Source organism: Nicotiana sylvestris, chromosome 5 (assembly GCF_000393655.2).
Source record: "Nicotiana sylvestris chromosome 5, ASM39365v2, whole genome shotgun sequence".
NCBI classification, from domain to species: domain Eukaryota; kingdom Viridiplantae; phylum Streptophyta; class Magnoliopsida; order Solanales; family Solanaceae; genus Nicotiana; species Nicotiana sylvestris.
The window spans coordinates 149,048,599-149,074,038 of NC_091061.1; the positions used below are offsets into that span (position 1 = coordinate 149,048,599).

The 25,440-nt window shown below is 41.4% G+C and overlaps 1 pseudogene; it reads left to right on the forward strand.

Moving 5' to 3' along the window:
* Positions 1 to 25,175, forward strand: part of LOC138869478 (protein TIC 20-I, chloroplastic-like) — a 57,068-nt pseudogene extending 31,893 nt beyond the window's left edge.
* The last annotated feature ends 265 nt before the right edge of the window (positions 25,176 to 25,440 follow it).

The following is a 25,440-nucleotide window of genomic DNA, read 5'->3' on the forward strand; positions in this document are numbered from 1 at the left end:
ATCTTTTAATAAGGAACTCTATTAATCCTGTTTAAGCAATTTGATTTAGATTCAACTTAAGGATGTTGTCGGATTAAGTATTGCATTTCATCAATCTCATATGTAATTTCTTTGTTCAACCAAAGCATTTTCGTAAGGTATGACGTCTTTTCACTTTATAAGTAACTAATCAGAAATTGATAGGAGTCCGGTTTAGGCCAAAGCATATACTTCGATTAGCATACATCTTTCTTTCTTCTATTTCTGGAAACAAAATAATAGAAATGTAGTCACTTTAGGATATCCTCTTCTAAAATAATGAGACGAGCCTCGCTAAATAAAAAATGCAAATTGCGGGGCCCTCAACAACTAATCATAATATTTAGAATTCAGGCTAGGCCGTTTAGTGAATCTCATGGCCTTCTCAAAAAATAATAACGCGTTAGACTCTTTAGGCGCGGCTTAATTAAATCATATTCTTAAATTCGGGTGCACATTGATGTGACCCAAATCCAAATCTCAACGAAGTCAAAATGTGTTGACGATCACGGGCGCATTGATTGTGACGTGGTTCGAGATGCATTTTCACGACGTTGCAATTCTATAAAAATAAGTGATAATGATAAAAGCGGTTTAAACTTAATAAAAGCACGTAAGTCATAACATGTATTTAAATCAGATATTTAGTCATTATAACAATTTAAGCGACCGTGCTAGAACCACGGGATTCGAGGGTGCCTAACACCTTCCCTCGGGTCAACAGAATTCCTTACTTAGAATTTCTGGTTCGCAGACTTCATTTGGAAAAGTCGAAAATTTCCTCGATTTGGGATTCAAGATAAACCGGTGACTTGGGACACCAAAAGCCAAACCTTTCCCAAGTGGCGACTCTGAATTAAATAAATAATCCCATTTCGAATATTGTCACTTAAATTGGAAAAACTCCCCTCGCGCATTTAACCCTTCGGGGCCGAGCGCGCAAAAAGGAGGTGTGACAGCTCTGGCGACTCTGCTAGGGACATATTAACCCAGAACCACTGGTTCAGGGTTCAAGAATTCGAGCTTAGAATAATTGTTATATTTGGCTTTATTATCTGATCTTTATTACATGTTTTTGCATAACGTGCTAAATGTTGTCTTTTACCGCTTTGATATTATCTGAACTGTATATAAACTGTGCCGAAACCCTTCTCTTCTTACCTCCGGGGAGAAGCTCGCTGGTCGAGACTCCCTATTCTGTTAGTGTCAATACCTGAAATAAGAAAGAGGTCGGACAAGTTACAAAGCCGGACGATCTCGCGGGTCCCCGGTACGTAGCCCCCTCCTCGACTCGAGTTGTCCGCTCGGGTACACAGTCTAGAACAAATACCCAGGTTACGAACCTAGAATAACTTGACTTCATGCCGGATCCCTAGTAGGAACGCTTATTTGCATCATGTTGCATTTGACTTAGGGGACTCAACACAGGGGTTGGGTCCGTCTAGGACTAGCAACCTGAAATGAAAAGACCATCATGCTGCATTCCTATCTGTGTTGCGCATTTATTTGCTTCGGTTCCGCATGCCGACCGGTTTCTAAAAAAGAAAAATAGCAGCGTAAGGAGATAATTACTTATTTTGGAAAAATAAAACCAATGTCCAAGTAGTGTCAAAACCTCGCCGGAATTTTTCTAAAAAAAAAAAAGAGAATAAAAACAAAATTTGTCTTCTTAGTTTGAGTTATTAAAAAAAAATAATATAAAATTTTTCTTTTTTTTATCACTTCCAAAATCAAAAAAAAAGAAGGTATTTATTTAAAAATAAAAGAAAAAAAAACGGAAATTCATAATTAAAAAAAAATGTTGTCTCTTTCGTAGTACCCCTTTTATAAATTCAGACTAATAGTCCAAATATTTCCTAAAAAAAATAATATTTTCTTTAGTCTTTATCTCTTTGCAAAAGAAAAAATATAATAAAAATACGTATTCTTGATTTCTAGGTTTATTTGATTTTTTCTATTTACGATATTCGAGAACTACGCCGGTTTGATTCTCACCGGATGTGAGATACGTAGGCAACCCTCATCGGGTCCAACCCCACCTTTTGCTAAAATAGCCAAAAATCAATAAATAAATAAAAACGTGTCAAATTTTAAATTTTGCCATAAATAAGTGGGGTGGTGTCCAACCTTCCCTTTTGCTAAAAATAGCCAAAAATATATGTCAAATTTTAAATCTGTCATAAATAAGTCGGGTGATGCTGTTTTGTCGTAAATAGCCGAATGTTCCCGAAAGGGACGCCGGAAGGCTGACTTTGCATAAACAGCCACCTTTGGGTCATTTTTTAAGGTTTGGTCCAGTTGACCCACACAACCTTAAAATCTTCGTCACTGAGGCGTTGAAAGGTCGTGTTGGCAATATTGAGTTTTCTAATTTGAAAAAAAAAACGATAAAAAGAGTCATAAATAAGTCAGGTGATGTTGTTTTGTCATAAATAGTCGAATGTTCCCGAAAGGGACGCCGGAAGGCTGACTTTGCATAAACAGCCACCTTTGGGTCTTGTTTAGTATTTTTGTCCAGTTGACCCACACGGCCTTAAAATCTTCGTCCTCAAAGTGTTTAAAGCCGTGTTCAAAACTTGATCCCCTTTGTAAAATATTTTTGAGTCAAAGTCATTTTTGTTGAAATCACCTTAATAAATGTGCAGGATGAGCACGATGCAAAATGAACATTTTTCAATAATGACCAAAATCCCTGTCAAGTTACGGCTATGGTGGAATGATCTAGGTGCTGAAGGACAAAATGAGGTCAAGAAATATCTTGAAAGGTCTTGTGGGTTTGTTGGAAATCCAGCCTCGGGGAGATATCATAAGAGCTTTGGTTACCTATTGGGACCCGGCGCACAATGTTTTCCATTTCTCTGATTTTGAACTCACCCCGACTTTGGAAGAAATGGCCGGATACATCGGGAATACTGAACTTCCCTTGAGGCAAAAATACTTGGTCGCCCCAAGAGTTGTCACGGTACATAGGTTCCTAGATTCATTGAAGATACCTAGAACAGTCCACAACCCGGATCTGGCAGCCGGATTTTGTACTCCATGCTTCATATATGATAGGTACGGTCATGAGGGGGGATTCAATAATCCAATCAACAAACTGTGCAGCAAAGGAGTTCGTCAGAAGTGGGACAAGCACAGACGGGTAGCGTTCATGATGATGTTCCTGGGCCTTCTGGTATTTCCAAGGAAAGACGGAAACATTGATTTGAAGATATCCGGGGTCGTCAGCACTTTACTCACGCAAAGTGACAGTACTCTCGCGCCTATGGTGGTATCTGACATCTTTCGAGCTCTTACAGCTTGTAAAGCTGGGGGAAATTTCTTCGAAGGTTGTAACTTGCTCCTACAGATATGGATGACCGAGCACCTCTGCCATCATTCCGAGATTTTGAGCCATGGTTCCCCGGAAAAGACCTGCATAGAAGAATCTTACACGAGAACCAAAGAGATCAGTTTGCCCAAAGGAGTCCTGGCATGGACCTCGTTCTTTCAAGCTCTTACTGCCAGCCAAATACAATGGACGTTGGGATGGTTGCCTGTTGATGAGATCCTATATATGTCTGCAGCTAAAACTCATTTCTTACTGATGGGGCTTAAGAGCATTCAACCTTACGCACCCTGCCGAGTTTTGAGACAGTTCGGAAGATGCCAGACAGTACCTCATGAGGAAGATCTTAGCACTCAAGCAGTTGAGATAAGTCCTAACGGACAATTCCCAGAAGCGAAAATTCGCCAAATCTGGAGTGAGTGTCAATACTTGAAATCAGATACTTGCGTGCGGGATCGAGCCAAAGGAAAGACAGCGCCAGGTTACCTTGCATGGTATAGAAGGGAATTTGAGCATGAAAGGCCGGCTAAGAGACCCCACATCCGGAATTTCACCGAATCATCGCAAAGGTAGTGGGATTGGTTAGCAAAGGAAAGAGGCTATTGCGCCGAAATCAGCAGGTTAAAGCAACAAGTAGAAGGCTTGAAATATGAGTACAACGTGCAAGCTGCTACCAATCTGGGAGAGCGGAACAGGTTAATTCAGAAAAACGAAATGCTTAGAGCCCAGATCAAACAGATAAGGGTGGATGCAGATAAACAGCCAAGGCGTCGATCAGACGAGCAGCTGATAAAAAGGTTAAAAAGTGAAATCAGGGAATGACAAGATGGTTTGGAGAAATCTGAAAACGTCATAGCCGAGCTCAGGGCACAGTGGGATACAAGAGTAGATAAGTATCGCCGATACCTTAATCAATTGGAAGGCGACCACGAGAAAACTGTTGCTAAAATAAAGAGAGAAATGGCTGCACTTGAGATCAAAGCAGTTAATCAGGCCAAGGATTTCCAAATTGAGGGCAGATACTGGTACGACTCAATAGCCCAGATGAAGTTGGAAGTACGGCGACTGAAGCATCAGCATGTACAGGATGCTCAAGTCTTCAAGATATGCAGCGATCAGATAAAACGCCTACTCGTAGAGAAGAAGCAAACCAGAGATAGGATCAAGGCCATTGCCCATGCCATCACCAGACGATGTCTACAATGTGAGAACATGTCCAGCGTTACCGTCCTCTCGGCAGTGATGGCTTATGTCAAGCAGACTATGCACGAGCTGGAGAAACTTGAGAGGGATCTCACGCCTAGGACCGCGGCGAGGCCGAACGATGCCCCGCGGACACCAATTTTCAAAACCATAATGCACTCATAAGTCAAATCTGTATCTTGGCATCTTCTGCCTGTTTTTCCCATCAGGGTGATTTTTAGCCTATTTTGAGTCTAGGTTTATTTTCGAAGTTTGCTTTTTCTTTTGCAAAATGTAGTTTGTAATAGACCATTTCAATAATAAAGAGGTTGCTTCTTTTACGCTTATTTGTGTTTTTCGAACTATGTAATGATCTGATTCACGTAGGCATCGTGATACGTAAGCAATCCTCATCGGATCCGGTCGCATTTCTTTTACTGCAAAATAAAAAAAAACATAAAAGAAAAACAAAAAAAAAGAAGAAAAAGAAAAATATAATAAAAAGGGGAAAAACTAATAAAGAGGAAAAATGCCGGAATGACGCATGCTCTCGTAGCAAACATGTAGTAATCCACTTAACTGTATAGGTGCATCATGACCAACGTGAGATTAACTACCTGTTATTCGCTGCAAATTAACCGTGCGTTTGTCGTTGAGTATCCAGGGTTTTGAAAAGACGGTTGGTTTGGTGAAAGTCTGGCCTCGCACTCATACTTCACGAGGTCAAGGAGAAGTGTTCAACTACCTGTTGTTAGGACCAGAAGTAGTACTCACACTTACTTCACCAGGTCAAAAGGAAGTGTGGAAATGTCTTCAGAAATTCCATTGCAAACAATCCCTGTTTCTGAGGAGAGCTCAATCTCAGTCGTCCTCACACCTGAATCCGCAACTGCGGAGGAAAATAGAATCCTACGGCTCCGCATGTTGGAAATGTTGGACGACTGGAATAATGGGAAAGAACCGCCAAGTGTCGTCCCCGGATTCCCTGAATTATTCTCCAGGTCAAGTGGGACTTCTAATGTCCCCATAAATTATCCTGCTACCCCATTCGGGTACCCAGCCACCTCAGCCTTCTCTGCTGGATCGCCTTCTGAGCCTCATCCCCGAATGTCATCCACTGATGCAAGCATGAACATCTTTACTGCATCGCCTTGCCCGATTACGGCACAGCCTACCACGTACAAGCCAAGCTTTGACTCATCCTCTTTTACATTCCAAGCACCATCGTTCTCAATGGAACCAACTAGGTTCGCTACCAGCACTAATCCTCTACCGCCTCAGTGTGAGCTTGCACCCGGGCAGGATCAGAACCCCAGAATTGCAGAACAAAATGAGATTGCCAAGAGAATGAGAAGCCTTGAACAAAGTTTGAAGAATATGCAAGGATTGAGCGGACAGAAGAGCGTCTCTTACGCCGACCTGTGCATGTTCCCTCACGTGCACCTGCCAACGGGTTTCAAGACCCCAAAGTTCGAGAAATACGATGGGCACGGTGACCCCATTGCACATCTTAAGAAATACTGCAACCAATTGCGGGGAGCCGGCGGAAAAGAAGAACTGCTAATGGCATATTTTGGGGAAAGTCTAGTAGGGATAGCCTCGGAATGGTATATGGACCAGGAAATGTCCCGATGGCATATATGGGATGATCTCGCCAGAGATTTTGTGAAACAATTCCAGTATAACATCGACATTGCGCCAGACCGAAATTCTCTGTCGAATTTGAAGAAGAAACCTTCAGAAAGCTTCAGAGAATATGCTATTAAGTGGCGTGAACAGGCGTCAAGAGTAAAGCCTCCCATGGATGAAGTGGAAATGGTCACTACCTTTCTCCAGGCTCAAGAGTCTGACTATTTCCAAAACATGATGTCAGCCATGGGTAAGCCATTCGCGGAAGCGATCAAGATTGGAGAGATGGTGGAAAATGGTCTGAAAACAGGTAGGATTCTGAGTCAAGCAGCCATAAGGGCGACCTCCCAGGCCGTCCAAAGCGGGTCCGGAGGAATGACAAGAGGGAAGAAGAAGGAAGAAACGACTATGGCAGCCTCGGAAGCAAGGGAGTACCGTCATCCCAGGCCCCATTTTCCGGAAAGAACCCCACAACACTACTACCCCCATTCAAATTTGGCATATGCTCATCAACCTTATATGGTCATGAATGCCCAACCTTATACCCATCCACCACAACAAGCCAACCGAGGCCCAGCTCCACCTCCCAGGAATCAGCCTCCTTACCGCAACCACTATAACCAACAACCCCCGCAGAATAACTTCCGCCCTCAAGAGCCACCTCGACGGCGGACTTTCATGCCCATCGGTGAACAATACTCTACTTTGTTCCCGAAGCTAGTCCAATTGGGTTTCTTGCAACCAATCCCTCAAACAAGGCAAAACCCGACGTCACCTTCTTACAAAGCTGGAGTCAGATGCGCCTATCATTCAGGGGCCGAGGGACATGATACAAATGACTGCTGGTCGTTGAAAAGAGTGGTCGAGAATTTGATAGAGCAAGGGAAAATAGTGTTAAGGGACGAAGAGATCCCAAATGTGACTAACAATCCATTGCCTGCTCACAATAATGGGCCGCTGATCTGAATGATTTGCGAAGACAAAGAATTCGACCCTGCTCTGAAAGCCATAATTGCCATTGTCGACACGGGGAAGAGGCCCGAAACAGACCAGAAACCAGGAAAGGGGGAGGAGGCCAAGGCTATAAAGAAAGAGCTTGAAAAGAAGGTGGAGAAGAAAGTGGTACCGGTAGAGGATGAAGTTCTTTACATACCACGAGGTCGAACTGAGAAGACGCAGAACTTCGCAATCAAAAAAAAAACCTATGTACGTGCTGAAAGGGGCCTATGTGGTCCGGGGGACGATTCAACCACCTCGGCTGAATGAGCCAGTGGTTATCGGACGCGTGCCACAAAAGCCAATGACCAACCCGTCCACAGTGCCGTGGAATTATCAAAAGACTTTGGTAATGTACAAAGGTAAAGAGGTCATGGGAGAACTTCCAGAAAATACTTTCATTGGAAGGTATTCAAATACCCAAGAACTGAACAACGCCACACAAAGGCGCTTCCCGCCAAAGAAGCCCGTAAGTGTTGAAGAAGCGGAAGTGTTCTTCCAACAAATGAAAATGCCGGATTACGAAGTGATAGATCAACTGCGCAAGTACCCCGAGCAAGTGTCCATGCTGTCATTGTTAATGAGGTCGACCGAGCATCAAAAGATCTTACTGAAGACTCTGAATGAAGCATATGTGCCAGTTGAAACCTCGGTAGAACAATTAGAGCGGATGACAGAAAGATTCTTCGCCGTCAACCAAATCTCTTTCAGCAAGAACGATCTACCCCCGGAAGGAGCGGCACACAACAAGGCTTTGCATCTAACAGTTAAATGCGAAGACTATTATGTCAAGCGGGTAATGTTGGATGGGGGCTCAGGCGTTGACATTTGCCCGCTCTCCACGCTACAAAGAATGGAAATTGGGACCGGAAGAATCCGACCCAACAATGTCTGCGTAAGGGCTTTCGACGGCATCAAGAGAGATACCATGGGAGAAATAGACCTGTTGTTGGTCATAGGACCAGTCGAATTTCAAGTAACCTTCCAGGTGCTCGACATGGATACATCCTACAATTTTCTCCTTGGCAGACCTTGGATCCATGCGGCAGGAGCCGTGCCTTCCACTCTTCACCAGATGGTGAAGTTCGAGTACGAAGACCGAGAGATTGTGGTCCATGGGGAAGACGAGCATGCTATTTATCGGGACCCATCCATTCCATATCTGAAACCGAGAGAAGGGAGCGAACATATGGTCTATCAAGCTTTTGAGATTGTACTGGCAGAGCAGCACGAAGAGGGAATACCCTGCCCCCAGCCTTTCTTGTCTAACGCTTCGGTTATGGTGGCCAAAGAGATGATCCGGCACGGATTTAGGCCAGGGAAGGGGCTTGGACGAACCCCTTCAGGGAATAACAGAACCCATTACCTTGCCAGTCACCAAGAAACTTTTTGGACTAGGTTTCAAACCTACTCCAGCAGACGAAGAGTGGGCAAAGAAAAGGAAAAATGAGGGTTGGAAGTTACCTCGACCACTACCGGATTTATATGCAACTTTCATCAGGCCAAGGTATGCCGAAGAAGAAGATGATGAGGTCTTCACAGTTGAGGAAATCGAGGAGATATGTTGAGCGATGAGAGAGATGCTCTACGAGATCCACATGGTTCAACCAGGTGAAGGCACAAGCACTGCTAAGATGATGTACGTAGGGCCGAACGCCAAACTTCAAAACTGGGAGGCCACGCCATTCCCGACTAGACGGAAGTCCGGGTAGACCTGTCCTGCCACCTTTCCTGTGTCACAAGTTATCTCCAGGACATAACTTGAACGTTTTCTTCCTTTCCATTGTTGTTTTTTGTATTCCTGAGTTGTAAACATCGTTGTCTTCCAACTTTCCAAAGAAAATAAAAAAAATCATCATTGCTTTCCCATTCTTTCTTTTGTTCTGATTTTTGTTATTTTTCCTTTTATCTTTCTTTTCAGTTATAATAATGCGGCTTTAAATATGACATGCTTGCGGACTTCACGCCCAGATCACAATGAGCTATTTAGCTGCGAATTAATGAACCCAGAACCAGAATATGATGCGGAAGAAGCTTTTAGGGAGATAAACCGAGAGTTGGAATATTTTGAGAATAAACCTAAGCCAAATCTGAATGACACCGAACCGGTTAATTTAGGAACTCCTGAAGAAATCCGGGAGACCAAAATAAGCATTCACACGGACAAGAAAACGCGAGAGGCGATAATTCAACTTCTTTTTGAATTTAAAGACGTGTTTGCTTGGTCATATGATGACATGCCGGGTCTAGGTGTTGATCTAGTGGTTCATAAATTGCCGATTCATCCTGATTGTCCTCCAGTTCAACAAAAGCAACGAAAGTTCAAAACTGAGGTCAGCGACAAGATTAAAGAGGAGATCACTAAACAACTGAAAACGGGAGTGATTCGGGTAGTCCAATATACAACATGGTTGGAGAATGTGGTTCCGGTACCGAAAAAGGACGGGAAGACTCGGGTATGTGTAGATTACCGAGATTTGAATAGAGCAAGTCCCAAAGATAATTTCCCACTTCCCAACATCCACATCCTCGTCGATAATTGCGCCAAACACGAGATACAATCTTTCGTAGATTGTTACGCTGGGTATCATCAGGTACTGATGGATGAAGAGGATGCCGAGAAAACTGCCTTCACCACGCCTTGGGGCACCTACTGTTATCGGGTTATGCCATTCGGTTTGAAGAATGCTGGGGCTACTTACATGAGGGCCATGACTGCCATTTTTCATGACATGATGCATCAGGAAATAGAGGTGTACGTGGATGACGTGATAGTCAAGTCCAGGACGCAGGATAATCACATCCAAGACTTGAGGAAATTCTTCGAGAGACTAAGGAAGTATGACTTGAAGCTAAACCCAGCCAAATGTGCTTTCGGAGTTCCGTCGGGCAAACTTTTGGGCTTCGTCGTAAGCAGGAGAGGTATCGAGCTAGATCCAACTAAGATAAAATCCATCAGAGATCTGCCTCCCCGAGAACAAAGAAAGACGTGATGAGTCTTTTGGGCAGGTTGAACTACATCAGTCGGTTTATTGCCCAGCTGACAAGCACGTGTGAGCCCATATTCAAGCTGTTAAGGAAAGATGCGGCGATTAAATGGACAACTGAGTGTCAAGAAGCCTTTGATAAAGTCAAAGAATACCTTTCGAATCCCCCAGTCTTGGTCCCTCCAGAACCAGGGAGGCCACTTTTCTTGTATCTAACAGTCCTGGAGAACTCTTTCGGTTGCGTCCTCGGGCAACACGACATAACCGGAAAAAAGGAGCAAGCAATCTACTACTTGAGCAAGAAATTCACCGGCTACGAGGCCAAATACACTCTGCTGGAAAGGACATGATGCACTCTCACGTGGGTTGCTCAAAAGCTGAGACATTATCTCCAAGCCCACACTACGTTCCTCATAAGCAAGTTGGATCCTTTGAAGTATATATTTCAGAAACCAATGCCTACTGGAAGACTAGCTAAATGGCAAATCTTGCTTACGGAATTCGACATAGTCTATGTCACTTGCACAGCAATGAAAGCCCAGGCGCTAGCAGATCATTTGGCCGAAAATCCGGTCGATGAGGAATACCAGCCATTGGATACCTACTTTCCAGATGAAGAGGTAAATACTGTAGAAGTAATCTCAGAGGACGCTCATGTTTGGAAGATGTTCTTTGATGGAGCCGTGAATGCCAAAGGTGTAGGAATTGGGGCAATTTTGATCTCGCCCTCCGGTCAGCATTATCCCGCCACAGCTAGACTGCGTTTCTTTTGCACGAATAATACAGCTGAGTATGAAGCCTGCATCATGGGCATGCATATGGCAATCGATCAGGATGTCGAAGACTTATTGATTATGGGAGATTCTGACCTGATTATCCGACAAGTCCAAGGTGAATGGGAAACTCGGGATGTCAAACTTATCCCATACCGACAGCATGTAGAGGACCTCAGCAAGCGCTTTACATCAATAGAGTTCAGGTATATCCCGAGGTGTCACAATGAACTGGCAGATGCACTTGCTACTTTGGCTTCAATGCTACCCTACCCGGGCAACGCCCACGTCGATCCTTTGGAAATCCAAATCAAGGAAAGACACGGTTACTGCAATGTAATCGAGGCGGGATCAAATACGCAGCCTTGGTACCATGACATCAAGAGGTTCCTGAAGACACAAGAATACCCCGAGCACGCTACTAGAGATCAAAAGAGGACCATTAGGCGACATGCAAGTGGTTTCTTTCTGAGTGGTGAATTGTTATATAAGAGGACCCCGGACCTCAATCTCCTAAGATGTGTCGATATCGAGGAAGCGAGGAAAATCATGCACGAAGTACACGCAGGTGTGTGCGGACCTCACATGAACGGGTATGTCTTAGCAAAGAAAATCCTTCGAGCAGGTTATTACTGGATAACCATGGAAAAGGATTGCTTTAGCTTCGTTCGGAAGTGTCATCAGTGTCAGGTGCACGGTGATCTGATTCATGCACCTCCCACAGAACTGCATCCCATGTCTGCGCCTTGGCCATTTGTCGCCTGGGGCATGGACGTCATTGGACCAATCGAACCAAAGGCTTCGAATGGACACAGGTTTATACTGGTTGCCATAGACTACTTCACAAAATGGGTAGAGGCTGTCACTCTCAAGTCGGTCACTAAGAAAGCTGTGGTGGATTTTGTACACTCAAATCTTATTTGTCGTTTCGGTATTCCTGCGACTATCATTACAGATAACGTAGCAAACTTTAACAGTCACTTGATAGGAGATGTATGCGAGCAATTCAAAATAACGCATAGGAATTCTACACCTTATCGGCCAAAGGCCAACGGCGCTGTAGAAGCGGCAAACAAAAACATCAAGAAGATTTTGAGGAAAACCATCCAAAGTTCCCGACAGTGGCATGAGCAGTTACCATTTGCACTGTTGGGGTATCGCACTACGGTACGCACATCAGTAGGAGCGACTCCTTATCTTCTGGTTTATGGGACCGAGGCTGTAATACCGGCAGAGGTAGAAATTCCTTCGCTTCGAACCATTGTCGAAGCAGAAATCGAAGACAGCGAGTGGGTCAAGACTCGGTTAGAGCAATTGACTTTGATTGATGAAAAGCGAATGGCCGCGGTTTGTCACGGACAGTTGTACCAACGAAGAATGGCCCGTGCTTACAACAAGAAAGTCCGACCCAGGAATTTCGAAGTAGGTCAGCTGGTACTGAGGCGTATTCTGCCGCATCATGAGGAAGCAAAAGGGAAGTTTGCTCCAAATTGGAAAGGCCCATACATCATAAGGAAGATATTGCCGAGAGGAGCATTGTATTTAGGTGATATCGAAGGAAACGACCCCGACACAGCAGTAAATGCGGATGCAGTCAAGAGATACTACGTCTGAATTATACTCCAGTAGTCTTGACACATTTGAAATGATGAAGGTTTTATTCCCCACTACTCCCCAAACACTGCCCAATTCTCTTTACAAACCTTTGAGCCATTCAAAAAAAACAAAAAAAAAAACAAAACATTGATTGAGGCCTGAACTACGTTTGACTTGATTCCGAAAGGATACGTAGGCAGCCTCTCCCTGAGGTTCAGTCACACCAACAATAAAATCTCATTCGCCCTGAAATGGAAACCGGGGCACGTCGAGCAGTTGAGAAGTTAGTATTATCTACCTCTCTTTACCAAGCACAAGCCTTCAAATCAATTACCAAAGATGGTGGGGAACCAATAAGCGTCACAAATGGAGACCGGCACACTCTGAATTGAGAGAGATAAAATGAGAGAGTCTCGTCGGTGAAAACCTTCGGGCACCACGAGGCGACGGGAGTAGAGAAACCAAAATGAGAGAGCTTGTTTAGTAAAAACTCACAAAGAGTGCTATCAAGCGATGACAGGAAGAGAAATGAGAGAGGTCAGCCGGCGAAAACCCGCAAAGGGCGCTGTTGGCCGAAAAGAATGACTCCACCCCAAGGAGGTCTCGGCAAAGTTCCACCGGTTTGGAATCACAGATCCGTTCTGGTTCAGGGAAACGCAAGTTCATGGAAGGTCAGGCGTCCAGTCCAAAGAGCATGTCATGTCATTTAAAGCCAGCGTTATCTTCCTCAGATAAGTCTTTCTCGTCCCAAAAGGGACACTCCCTTCCTGAAATTTGTTTTCTCCTTTCTTTGTTTCTTTTCGAATCCCTTTTATGTTTTAACCCCAAGTTCAGGATACACCGGAGAGGGCATGTGGCAGGTTTGTTTTCACGGAGTTCCGTTTCATGAAGGAAAACACCCCATTCCGTTGGTACGTCTGTCCAAACTTGATGAATCATGACGATTGATGGCGTTCGAAGTAAAGAGGAAAAAGAGAAATTTCCCCCAGCAAGTCCGCCTTCGGACGAATCCCCACAGAGTCTCTCCTTGTACAATCCTCCCACAGAGTCTCCCCAATATAAAATAAAAAAAAGAAGAAAAAAATCCTGTTGGAATTTCCCCAGCACATCCCCAACGAGTCCCTTTGTAAAAACTCCCCAACAAGCTTACCCCAACAAATCCTAGAAAACCCGCTTTGAAACAAATACCCAGCATGCCCCATTGTACAAAATCCGCACAAAGAATCCACTTTGTAAATATTCCGCCTCAGAGCTTCCTTTTGTACAAATCCCCACCGAATACCTCCAATAAAACCCCCGTTGAGAACCTCCAAGCAAAACGGGACAAAAAAAGAAAAAAAAAAGAAAGAGAGAAAAGAAAAAGAGCCTTGTGAGGCGAATCATCACGGAATCTGGAAATACAAGCCTGAGCAGTCTAAAAGGTTCCGACATATGAATCAAATCAATGGCGGGACTTCGCAACAGAAATGAAGACGCAACAAAGCAACCGGGAACGATCAAGGTCACCAAACCGACCGTCATTTCCGAACTAACAAATGTTCTTTGTCTGAAAAGTTGAAACAGGTTTAATCCAAGACAACCGTGCAAGAAGCAGGTGTCGCCCAAAGAAGAAGGTACATGGGTACAAGAAACATTTCGGCAATAAGGAATTCACTCGAAAGGTAAGTTTCCACGAAACTCCCTTTTATCTTCTACTAAAACAAGAAAATTCAAAAAAAAAAAAAAAAAAGAGGTCAGTTGTTGTTCTCGAATTTTGCCTCCAGCCATCAGCATTAGGGTTTTAAACCCTAAACTGAATTTTCCATTCAGTCAGCATTAGGGTTTTAAACCCTAAACTGAACTTTTTCCATTCAGCCAGCATTAGGGTTTTAAACCCTAAACTCAGCTTCTCCTTTCAGCCAGCATTAGGGTTTTAAACCCTAAACTGAGCTTTTTCCTTTCAGCCAGCATTAGGGTTTTAAACCCTAAACTAAGCTTCTCCTTTCAGCCAGCATTAGGGTTTTAAACCCTAAACTGAGCTTTTTCCTTTCAGTCAGCATTAGGGTTTTAAACCCTAAACTGAGCTTCTCCTTTCAGCCAACATTAGTGTTTTAAACCCTAAACTGAGCTTTTTCCTTTCAGCCAACATTAGGGTTTTAAACCCTAAACTGAGCTTTTCCTTTCAGCCAGCATTAGGATTTTAAACCCTAAACTGAGCTTTTCCATGCAATCAGCGTTAGGGTTTTAAACCCTAAACTAAATTTTTCCTTTAGTCAGCATTAGGGTTTTAAACCCTAAACTGAACTTTTTGCCCATTCAGCCAGCATTAGGGTTTTAAACCCTAAACTGAGCTTTTCCATGCAATCAGCATTAGGGTTTTAAACCCTAAACTGAATTTTCCCTTTAGTCAGCATTAGGGTTTTAAACCCTAAACTGAACTTTTTTCCCATTCAGTCAGCATTAGGGTTTTAAACCCTAAACTGGACTTTTTCCATTCAGCCAGCATTAGGGTTTTAAACCCTAAATTGAGCTTCTCCTTTCAGCCAGCATTAGGGTTTTAAACCCTAAACTGAGCTTTTCCTTTCAGCCAGCATTAGGGTTTTAAACCCTAAACTGAGCTTTTCCATGCAATCAGTGTTAGGGTTTTAAACCCTAAACTGAATTTTTCCTTTAGTCAGCATTAGGGTTTTAAACCCTAAACTGAACTTTTTTCCCATTCAGCCAGCATTAGGGTTTTAAACCCTAAACTGAGCTTTTCCATGCAATCAGCATTAGGGTTTTAAACCCTAAACTGAATTTTCCCTTTAGTCAGCATTAGGGTTTTAAACCCTAAACTGAACTTTTTTCCCATTCAGTCAGCATTAGGGTTTTAAACCCTAAACTGAACTTTTACCATTCAGCCAGCATTAGGGTTTTAAACCCTAAACTGAGCTTTTCCATGCAATCAGCATTAGGGTTTTAAACCCTAAACTGAATTTTTCCTTTAATCAGCATTAGGGTTTTAAACCCTAAACTGAACTCTTTTCCTGTCAGCCAGCATTAGGGTTTTAAACCCTAAGCTGAGCTTTTCCATGCAATCAGCGTTAGGGTTTTAAACCCTAAACTGAATTTTTCCTTTAGTCAGCATTAGGGTTTTAAACCCTAAACTGAACTTTTTTCCCATTCAGCCAACATTAGGGTTTTAAACCCTAAACTGAGCTTTTCCATGCAATCAGCATTAGGGTTTTAAACCCTAAACTGTATTTTTCCTTTAGTCAGCATTAGGATTTTAAACCCTAAACTGAACTTTTTTCCCATTCAGCCAACATTAGGGTTTTAAACCCTAAACTGATCTTTTCCATGCAATCAGCATTAGGGTTTTAAACCCCAAACTGAATTTTTCCTTTAGTCAGCATTAGGGTTTTAAACCCTAAACTGAACTTCTCCCCAGCTAGTCGGTATTAGGGCTCCAGCCCTGAACTGAGCATTTTTATCTTCCTTCATCAATTTTATGAACTTCCTGGCGAATAATTCACGAAATTTTCCTAGTGAAACTGGGGCAGAAAATTTTGTTCGTTTGTTTGTTTTCTCCTGCAGGTCTAACCTTGAGCCACCCGATTCGAAATGACCCACGAGATGAGTCTCAACTCAGAATCAAAGAAGAAAAAAGACAAAAAGAGGATGTCCCGAGAATATCAAAGTAAATGGAAGGCGGATCGACTCCAACATTTGACTAAGGTCCTGAACTCTGCCAGACGCATTTCACTCAGTATCCCAAAGATTGAACAAGTCGCCGCAACTCGCAAGCATCAAGATTCGGATCAAAGTCTCCAAGCACAATCAGCTAAGACCCAAGATCAAGTCGCAAAAGAATCATAGATAGGAATCTTGTAACTCGCAGTTGACATGCATATAAGTAGTTAGTTCAGTTCCAATTTTCCTTTGGTTGTAATAAGGCGGTCAGTGACGCAGCAGTGGCAACAGCAACAGCAGTAACAGCAAGCATTGCAATCCCATGGTAGTCCCAGCTACCAAAATTTTCCCGAACTACATTGACCTGATTCCTGTTTAGCCCAGGATATGTAGGAAATCTTTGAAGCAAGATTCGGTCAGATCTTTCAAAAACATGCTTCACACGGAGTAGTCCATAGGCAAAAATCGCTCATACACGCTCACTTTATCTTTGCACGAAAACTCTTCGTGTTTCCGAACAAAGAGGGGCAGCTGTGAGCACGTGATTTTTGTTTCGCGCGACAATCGCTCCAAAAGAAATAAAAAATAATAACAATTGGTCCTGCTGTACAATTTTTGGATTTTTACATGGCACTTTGTTAATTATTTATGATTTTTGCCCATTTTTATTAAAACAAAATACAAAAAATGTGTGTGTCATGTGCTGTTTTAACCGAAATCCGGTTGTTAAATAAAAAAATCATAAATATGCATCTTTGTTCCGTGATTGTTGTTTTGTTCGATCTTGCCTGCTTTAAATATTTTGATATATGTGTGCAAATAATTGTATTAAGTGTTTATGAAATTTTATTTTTATTTACTTAGGTTTTGTTTTAAAAAAAAATAATAATAATATAAAAATAATAAAAAAAGGGAGATGCAGAATTGGGTTTAAAACTCGGTTGGGCCTATTTTTATTTTTAATTCAAAGCCCAAACTCAAACCCAAAACCCCATGTGTAACCCGGTCCACACCAGCTGACACCCAGAACGTCCAAACGACGCCGTTTTAATCCAATTTGATCTGGGCCGTTGATCTCAGATTGATCAACGGCCGAGATCACTTCCCCATAACCCATAAACAAAACCCGACCCATTCCACCCGGACCGACCCAAACCCCTTCAGGTTGAAACGACACCGTTCTCCATCAGCCAAAAGATCTTGACCCTTCATCTCACCCCATCCAACGGCCAAAAATCGATCCCTCACTAACTATATAAGCCTAGAATCTTTACCCTGCCCCCCTATCCAATACCCCGGCCTTCGTCTTCACAGACCCTTCCCCTTCAAACCCTAGCCACCCCCATCTCCCTTCACCAGAAACCCGGCGGCATGAACGCCGGTGACCTTCACCTTAACACCCTAGAATCCCCTTGCCATCCTGAACATGGATCTGTTAACTACTTAACTCGAATCCCTTCCCACCTTCTCGAATCTTCGTTTGAAGATTTGAGTCGGAACTTGACTTACACCGTTTAACCCCAGTTTCACACCAGACACTCCCCAGACCCCCCTCGTGACCAAACCATGCTTGGTTTGGTCCGAATCTGACCAGGGAAGCATGAATCCCAGATCTGATTTTTGGAACCTTAGGGTTCCTCGTCAATGGTCTGTGTCTTGTTCAAGCTGAAGAGCTTAATCGAAGTGTTTCTCATCTGAGAAACACTTCGATTAAAGTCCGTTCAGCCTTAAGAAAGGTCTGTTCGAGTCCAAGCTAGGGTCTTTTGATTTTTCGGGTTTTAAGGTGAGTTTTGCTTTCTTTTCTTTATTTGTTTTAGTCCATGAGATTGTTCTAAAGTTTGTTCATGTTTCGTGAAATCTGTGTTTTGAGTTTTATCAACTGTGTCCTGCCCACTTTGTTTGAACCTACGTGTTTGATTAGGTCCCTGTTCTGATAATGCGTATGTATGTATGTGTTGTGCAATTAACTGAATCTCAAATTTGAACCGATTAACTGACTCCTCGAGTACAATTCTGTTTGGTCAGTACAATTCAAATCATGTGTCGATACTGTTAAATGTCTGATTTTTGGCTACGATTGTGCATGTTATGATTAATATAGCCGAGTCGACATGTGTCGTCAATTAGTTTCAATTGCCTGAACAATAACAAATCGATTTGCTTCTGGACACATTTGTTTGAATCAATTAGGAACAGAGTTTGTTTACTTATAGTTGTTAATTTGAATCGGAAATGTAAAAGGAATGTTTGTTTAAGTTCTGAATTGGAGGGCATGTGCACTTGTGCACAACATGTGCATTTGTGCACCACAGGTGCATTTGTGCACAACCTGTGCCCTGCATAAGGGCTTTTGAATAAAATAGTTGACAGCACATGCTGTCAGAAATATCCTGTTGCCCATCACCCTACTTTAGTTCAAAAATATTAAACCTTACCTAAAAGTAAGTCTGCCAGGGAATATCATGGGTTTGTGATCTTATTTAACTAGTAAGTGAAATCTGAAAATAAGAGAGCACATGGGAGGATGTTCTGATTTGTGTAAAACAAGCTGGTAAAGGGGTGATGGGAGGCTTATAAAAGGGATACAGACAGGGAAATTGTTAACATAGAGAGAGAGACTGAATCATTGAGGGTTTGAAGTTCAAAAAAGAAAGAAAAACTGAGAGGAGTTTCTTTTGATAACTCAAATAGATTCCAAGATTGAAAATTGTCACTCTTTTGTTTAAGAAGAAAAGAGATAGTGAGAGAGATATCATAAAAAGGTACATACAGACACATTGAGAGAAGCTATATACACAGATAGAGAGTGAACAAGAAACAGGGAATATACAGAAATTTCAGGAAAAATTGTTTTCTGTTTGGGCTTCATTTGCTGTCAACCTGTTGGGCTGTACTGATTCTTCCAAGTCTCAATTGAGATTTCTGGTGGTATTTTTGTGCTTAGTTTCTTTTGAGTTGGTCTGCCTGGAGTTTGTTTATGCTTCACTGCCTACTGCTGTCATTTTCCACTTCTTCCTCGTCTGTAATTGTATCTTGCACCGGAACTTGTCCTGCTGCTGTTATCTGTTACTGCTGCTGTTTCGCTTGCACTGTTTGCTCAACTGACTCTCTCGCTTTCTTCATTGTAAGCATCTTCTCAGGTACACACTTCGAATCTGTCTGATGTAACTGATGTCGAAATGAAAATTGAAATGAAAGATCTGAAGAATCTTTAATCATCTGTGGCTTTACTTACAGCTTTGCGAATATTGTTAAAGTTGTATAAATCCTTTAATTTGTAGCCTAATAGAGAATACATTCGTAAGTTTGTACTTAATTAATGTTTATGTTGATCTGAAACCGTGGTATTTGATTCATTTAGAAGCATACAGGATGTAAACACAGTTCATGGAATGTGAAACTATTTTATACAATTGTTAAACTTAAACTCATTCTTTTAGCATGTTTGAATAGGTAGGGGCAAATGGCTGTTAAATCTAGCCAAATATAATACAGTTTTGAATCATCCAGTTTCGATTTCTTTAGGCAGTTTATAGGACTAGTTTTGAACATCATCAGTAACATCTTTTAATAAGGAACTCTATTAATCCTGTTTAAGCAATTTGATTTAGATTCAACTTAAGGATGTTGTCGGATTAAGTATTGCATTTCATCAATCTCATATGTAATTTCTTTGTTCAACCAAAGCATTTTCGTAAGGTATGACGTCTTTTCACTTTATAAGTAACTAATCAGAAATTGATAGGAGTCCGGTTTAGGCCAAAGCATATACTTCGATTAGCATACATCTTTCTTTCTTCTATTTCTGGAAACAAAATAATAGAAATGTAGTCACTTTAGGATATCCTCTTCTAAAATAATGAGACGAGCCTCGCTAAATAAAAAATGCAAATTGCGGGGCCCTCAACAACTAATCATAATATTTAGAATTCAGGCTAGGCCGTTTAGTGAATCTCATGGCCTTCTCAAAAAATAATAACGCGTTAGACTCTTTAGGCGCGGCTTAATTAAATCATATTCTTAAATTCGGGTGCACATTGATGTGACCCAAATCCAAATCTCAACGAAGTCAAAATGTGTTGACGATCACGGGCGCATTGATTGTGACGTGGTTCGAGATGCATTTTCACGACGTTGCAATTCTATAAAAATAAGTGATAATGATAAAAGCGGTTTAAACTTAATAAAAGCACGTAAGTCATAACATGTATTTAAATCAGATATTTAGTCATTATAACAATTTAAGCGACCGTGCTAGAACCACGGGATTCGAGGGTGCCTAACACCTTCCCTCGGGTCAACAGAATTCCTTACTTAGAATTTCTGGTTCGCAGACTTCATTTGGAAAAGTCGAAAATTTCCTCGATTTGGGATTCAAGATAAACCGGTGACTTGGGACACCAAAAGCCAAACCTTTCCCAAGTGGCGACTCTGAATTAAATAAATAATCCCATTTCGAATATTGTCATTTAAATTGGAAAAACTCCCCTCGCGCATTTAACCCTTCGGGGCCGAGCGCGCAAAAAGGAGTGTGACAAAATGCACCCATTTATGCTTCAAAAATAGCCCTACTTCCGCAAAAACACAAAGGCGAAAAAAAAAACATTCGAAACAGAAAGAAGGATTAAATACCTAGTTGAAGGCATAAAGAAAGAGTAAGAGATGTGCGGGGTGCGAGTGAGTGCTCAGAACTTATCTGTTATGGTGGATTACTGGATTATGAATAAGAGGAAAACGAGCTGTCAATGGGCCACCGCTCACTTCTAAATTGAGCCCATACACCATAGGACAGGGAAAATTGGGTGGGATAGCTACTTTTGAGCCGGCTATGGGGAAGTGCACAGTTGGTTAGCCACTAATAACATACTCCCTCCGTTTCAATTTATGTGAACCTGTTTGAGTGGACACGGAGTTTAAGTAAAAAATGAAGACTTTTGGAATTTGTGGTCCTAAACAAGTTCAAATGGGGCCCAGAGTATTTGTGTGGTTATAAAAGCTTCTCATTAAGGGTAAAATTGTAACTTTAAGCTAAATTGTTACCAAATATAGAAAGGGTTCATTCTTTTTGGAACGGACCAAATTGAGGGAGCACTTGAAGAACTTTTTGGGGAGGAAAAAGGGAAGAAAATAAATGCTGAGGTGTATGAACCTCAATGGTCCGTTCCAAAAAGAATGAACTCTTTTTAAATTTGGTAACAATTTAGCTTAAAGTTACAACTTTACCCTTAATGAGAATCTTTTATAATCACACAAATACTCTGGGCCCATTTGAACTTGTTTAGGACCACAAATTCCAAAAATCTTCATTTTTTACTTAAACTACGTGTCCAGTCAAACAAGTTCACATAAATTGAAACGAAGAGAGTATGTTATTAGTGGCTAACCAACCGTGCACTTCCCCGTAGCCGGCTCAAAACTGGCTATCCCACCCAATTTTCCCTGTCCGGTGGCCCATTGACAGCTCGTTTTCCTCTTATTCATAATCCAGTAATCCACCATAACAGATAAGTTCTGAGCACTCACTCGCACCCCGCACATCTCTTACTCTTTCTCTATGCCTTCAACTAGGTATTTAATCCTTCTTTCTGTTTCGATTTTTTTTTTTCGCCTTTGTGTTTTTGCGGAAGTAGGGCTATTTTTGAAGCCTTTGTGCATTTGTTATTATTCAATTTTATGGTCTTCGCCTTTACAACTATTTGTCGACTTCCACAATGTAATAATCTTGTAACATTGGAATTTAGGGGGTTTAAATATGATAGTTGTGAAAGTAATGTTGTTGAATCTGCCATTTTGAAGCATTTATGGGGTCAAATTTAAGTTTATTCTAAATTTTGAATAACAAAAGTTTAGATTTTAAAAAATTCAATTAGTTTCGATTCAATTGCTTCTTATTAGTTTTATGCATCCTAATGTAATGTAATATCCAAACCATCCAGTTATTTCAAGCTCAACATTTGAAATACACTCACCTGACAGAATAAATTGAGTGTTTCTGGCCTTATTTTGTTATTGAAGTTTTTCTGGCTTGAGGGCTTTGGACAACTTCACCTTTTTTCCCCTTTCTTTTTGGTTACTAAGTAGAGTAGGGGCTATTTGAATGTACAATTTGAATGGGTACAATTGATAGGAAGGTGTATAGGTCGAGAATTAGGGTAGAAGGTTAGTACGTAATCGAGAGTGTTTCTTCCCCATACCAGTAGTATTAGTAGTTAGTCTTCTATTCTATTATTGTTATATCTTTATTACTACATCTTTTGCTTTGTTTTCTTATTATATTGATGTTGTTACTGTTTGTTGGTAGTGCTTTCTTTTTATCTTTCCTTGAGCTGGGGCTCTATCGGAAACAGCCTCTTTACCCGCAAGGTAGGGGTAAGGTCTGCGTACACGCTACCCTCCTCCCACTATTATATTGGGTTTGTTGTTGTTGTTTTCCCCCTTTCTTTTTGGTTACTAAATAACGTAGGGGCTATTTGAATGTAAAATCAACTTGAATGGGTACAAAATAACTGTAGTTTATAGTATATGAAACCACGAGGAGCATTACTAATGGTTTGTGTTAGCCATAAATTCATATAGTTGTACTGCAGGGTTACGGAGACAGGAAAGTATTTCTTTCCATGCATAAAGACAAACTTCTATTGTATTGGGGATTTGCCATATTATTTACTAATTACTGATGGTAGAATACTTCCAGCGTCTGCATCTGATATTCATTCAGTTGTATATGCATTTGCTTTGTTTAGGCTACGTTTGTTTCTAATACTTCTCCATAGAGTTTGTGGATTTTTCGTCTGCTTGGTCTTTAACCCCCATTCCCTGTGGTTCTGTCCGATTTTCTTTTATGTAGAACATCTCCAAGGGCTTGAATATGATCCTAAATGGGTGCTCCTTAAGCCTCTCCAAGTCCTATGGATCTGCATCATCAAGCAGTTCACTACTGCTGTCTTCTAAGGTTGTAACCTCATGTGTTAGACGTTCACCAGCACCTCATCGGTACTAGCTGACATCCTGCTCCAAAGGTGTGTATGACATCTTTGTGCTGATCCTTTTGCCTGTCATTATTTCAGTATGTATTTATGATTTATAATAAATGTGTTATTGAAATGGTGGTTGCTGTTGCATCATATGCAATAACTGCAACAAAAATAGAATGATATTTCGTCTCTTAATGAGGGGGCGAAGTCCTCAGCAGGCTATAGCTCTTTAGCTTGAGAAAGCTGATTTTTACCAAAGAATAAATCTGATTTTTATGTTGGTTCAGTGTAGCTCGTTTTGTTTCTATTTAATGAAGGGTTCAATCATTGGGATCTCCGCTCATTAAGTGCATTTTTTTTTCCTTTTACAACCACTTCTTTTTTCTTAATTGGTATGATTCATTGACTTTCGATTAAAGATTCCTGTGAAGATGACATTTTATCACTACTCTATTCATTACCACCGCATGATCATTAAAGACATAGTTCAATTAAAGATCCCTGTGGCATTTTTCACTGCTCTATCAAACTACCACCGTAGGACCACCACAATCACGAACCTCCACCACATATCCATGACCGCCAACCACCACTAGTGAGTAGTGACAACCTTCACGGCTAGCCACCATGTCAACCACTACTACCACCAACTACCTCTATCACCAGACACTACCACCACCAACTACCACCACTTCATAAGTTCTTAAAATGCATGTAAGGAAGTTAGGAAGTGGATTTAGCTATGGTGATATGTCGTTATATTCTTAAAGGTGTATTCTTGTTTTTTCCGTCTTTAAGGAGAAATATGTAGTTGTTTTTTCCTCAAAGACTTCAAACTAAAAACTGAAATGGCTTGATTCCTTCTTGATGGTGTTGTTTATTAGAGATATGTATCCTTCCATTCACTTTTTCTACTGTTCTCATACACTTCAAACAGACCAATGTGCGAAGCTGGAATACTGTAAAAAAATTAGAGGACAAAAGTTGTATGGTAAGTCAAATGTAGTTCTTTTAGCATTCCGATTATAAGAAGCATGATAGAGAGAACAAAGCGGTCGACAGATGCTTAAGTATTATATCTCAGCTCTACAACCTCATAGTATAATTGATTTTCGCTAGCTCTAGTAGTTGAAAGAATTTAAAGCTAGTTACACTTTTAAAGTTGAGTTGTCGGTGCAGGATTCAGCTTCCTTGATCTTTCTTCTACATCATCACCTCTTTTCAGTGGTGAATATGGTGGCCTTCCGCACGCTGTACCCCAGTTACCAAGGCGAAGCCAATTTTTCCTTGCCCCTAGAGCGTCAAAAGATGTCCCATATAGTTAAAGATTCCCTGCGATGACCACAAAGCCAAAGTGGTGGTGGAGAACCTTAGCATGCCTCCCTTATTTGATGCCTCTTCACGAGACTTGGATGTATGCTGAGACGGCATATCATCTCCACCCCTTTTTGGAAGATCTTGAGTTTCTGACATACTCTTTCCTGGGAGCAATTGGAAGATTACCAAGCTGGTTTCTAATGGCATACTTCTTTGTTGCTTATCTTGGTGTAGTGAGGAGAAAGGAATGGCCTCATTTCTTTAGATTCCATGTGGTGATGGGGATGCTTCTTGAGATTGCCCTGCAGGTTATCGGGACTATAAGCCGTTGGATGCCACTTGCTGTGTACTGGGGCAAAGTTGGCATGCATTTTTGGACTGCCAGTCGCATTTGCCTATCTGTTCACTGTTTTAGAGTGCATAAGATGCGCCCTCGCTGTGATGTATGCAGACATTCCATTTGTCTGTGATGCAGCTTATATTCAAATACCTTATGATTAATGGCTGCCAACATATGTTTCTTATGCCTTTTAGATAGAACATTGAGGCTGGATGGAACTGCAAATGATCAGTCTGTTTTGGATTGTAAAACTTAAATCTTTTATATAATGGACCTGTAAAACTAAACTTATGCGAGTGTTGTTCTTTCCTCTTCCATTTTCTCATTGCTGTCAAATTGGTTTTTTGTTTGTTTTCTTAATCTCAATTGCATTTATTCCGAGCATTCTAAATCCCTTTTACTCTTTCTTTCTCTTATCTTTGCCTGCTTTCCGCTCTCTCTTCACTTGTTCACTATCGAAGAAGCTTGTAATCAAACAAGATCTCATAGAAAAGCAGCTTAAATCCTTTATAAATTGACTCAAGTAGTTCTTTCATTAGTACAATAGAACTCTAGCCAATAATATAATCCTTAAAGTAAATATGCAACTCGCCAACTATTGTCAACATTAAAATCTCATTTGGCTTTAACAAAATTTTGCTAAATAATG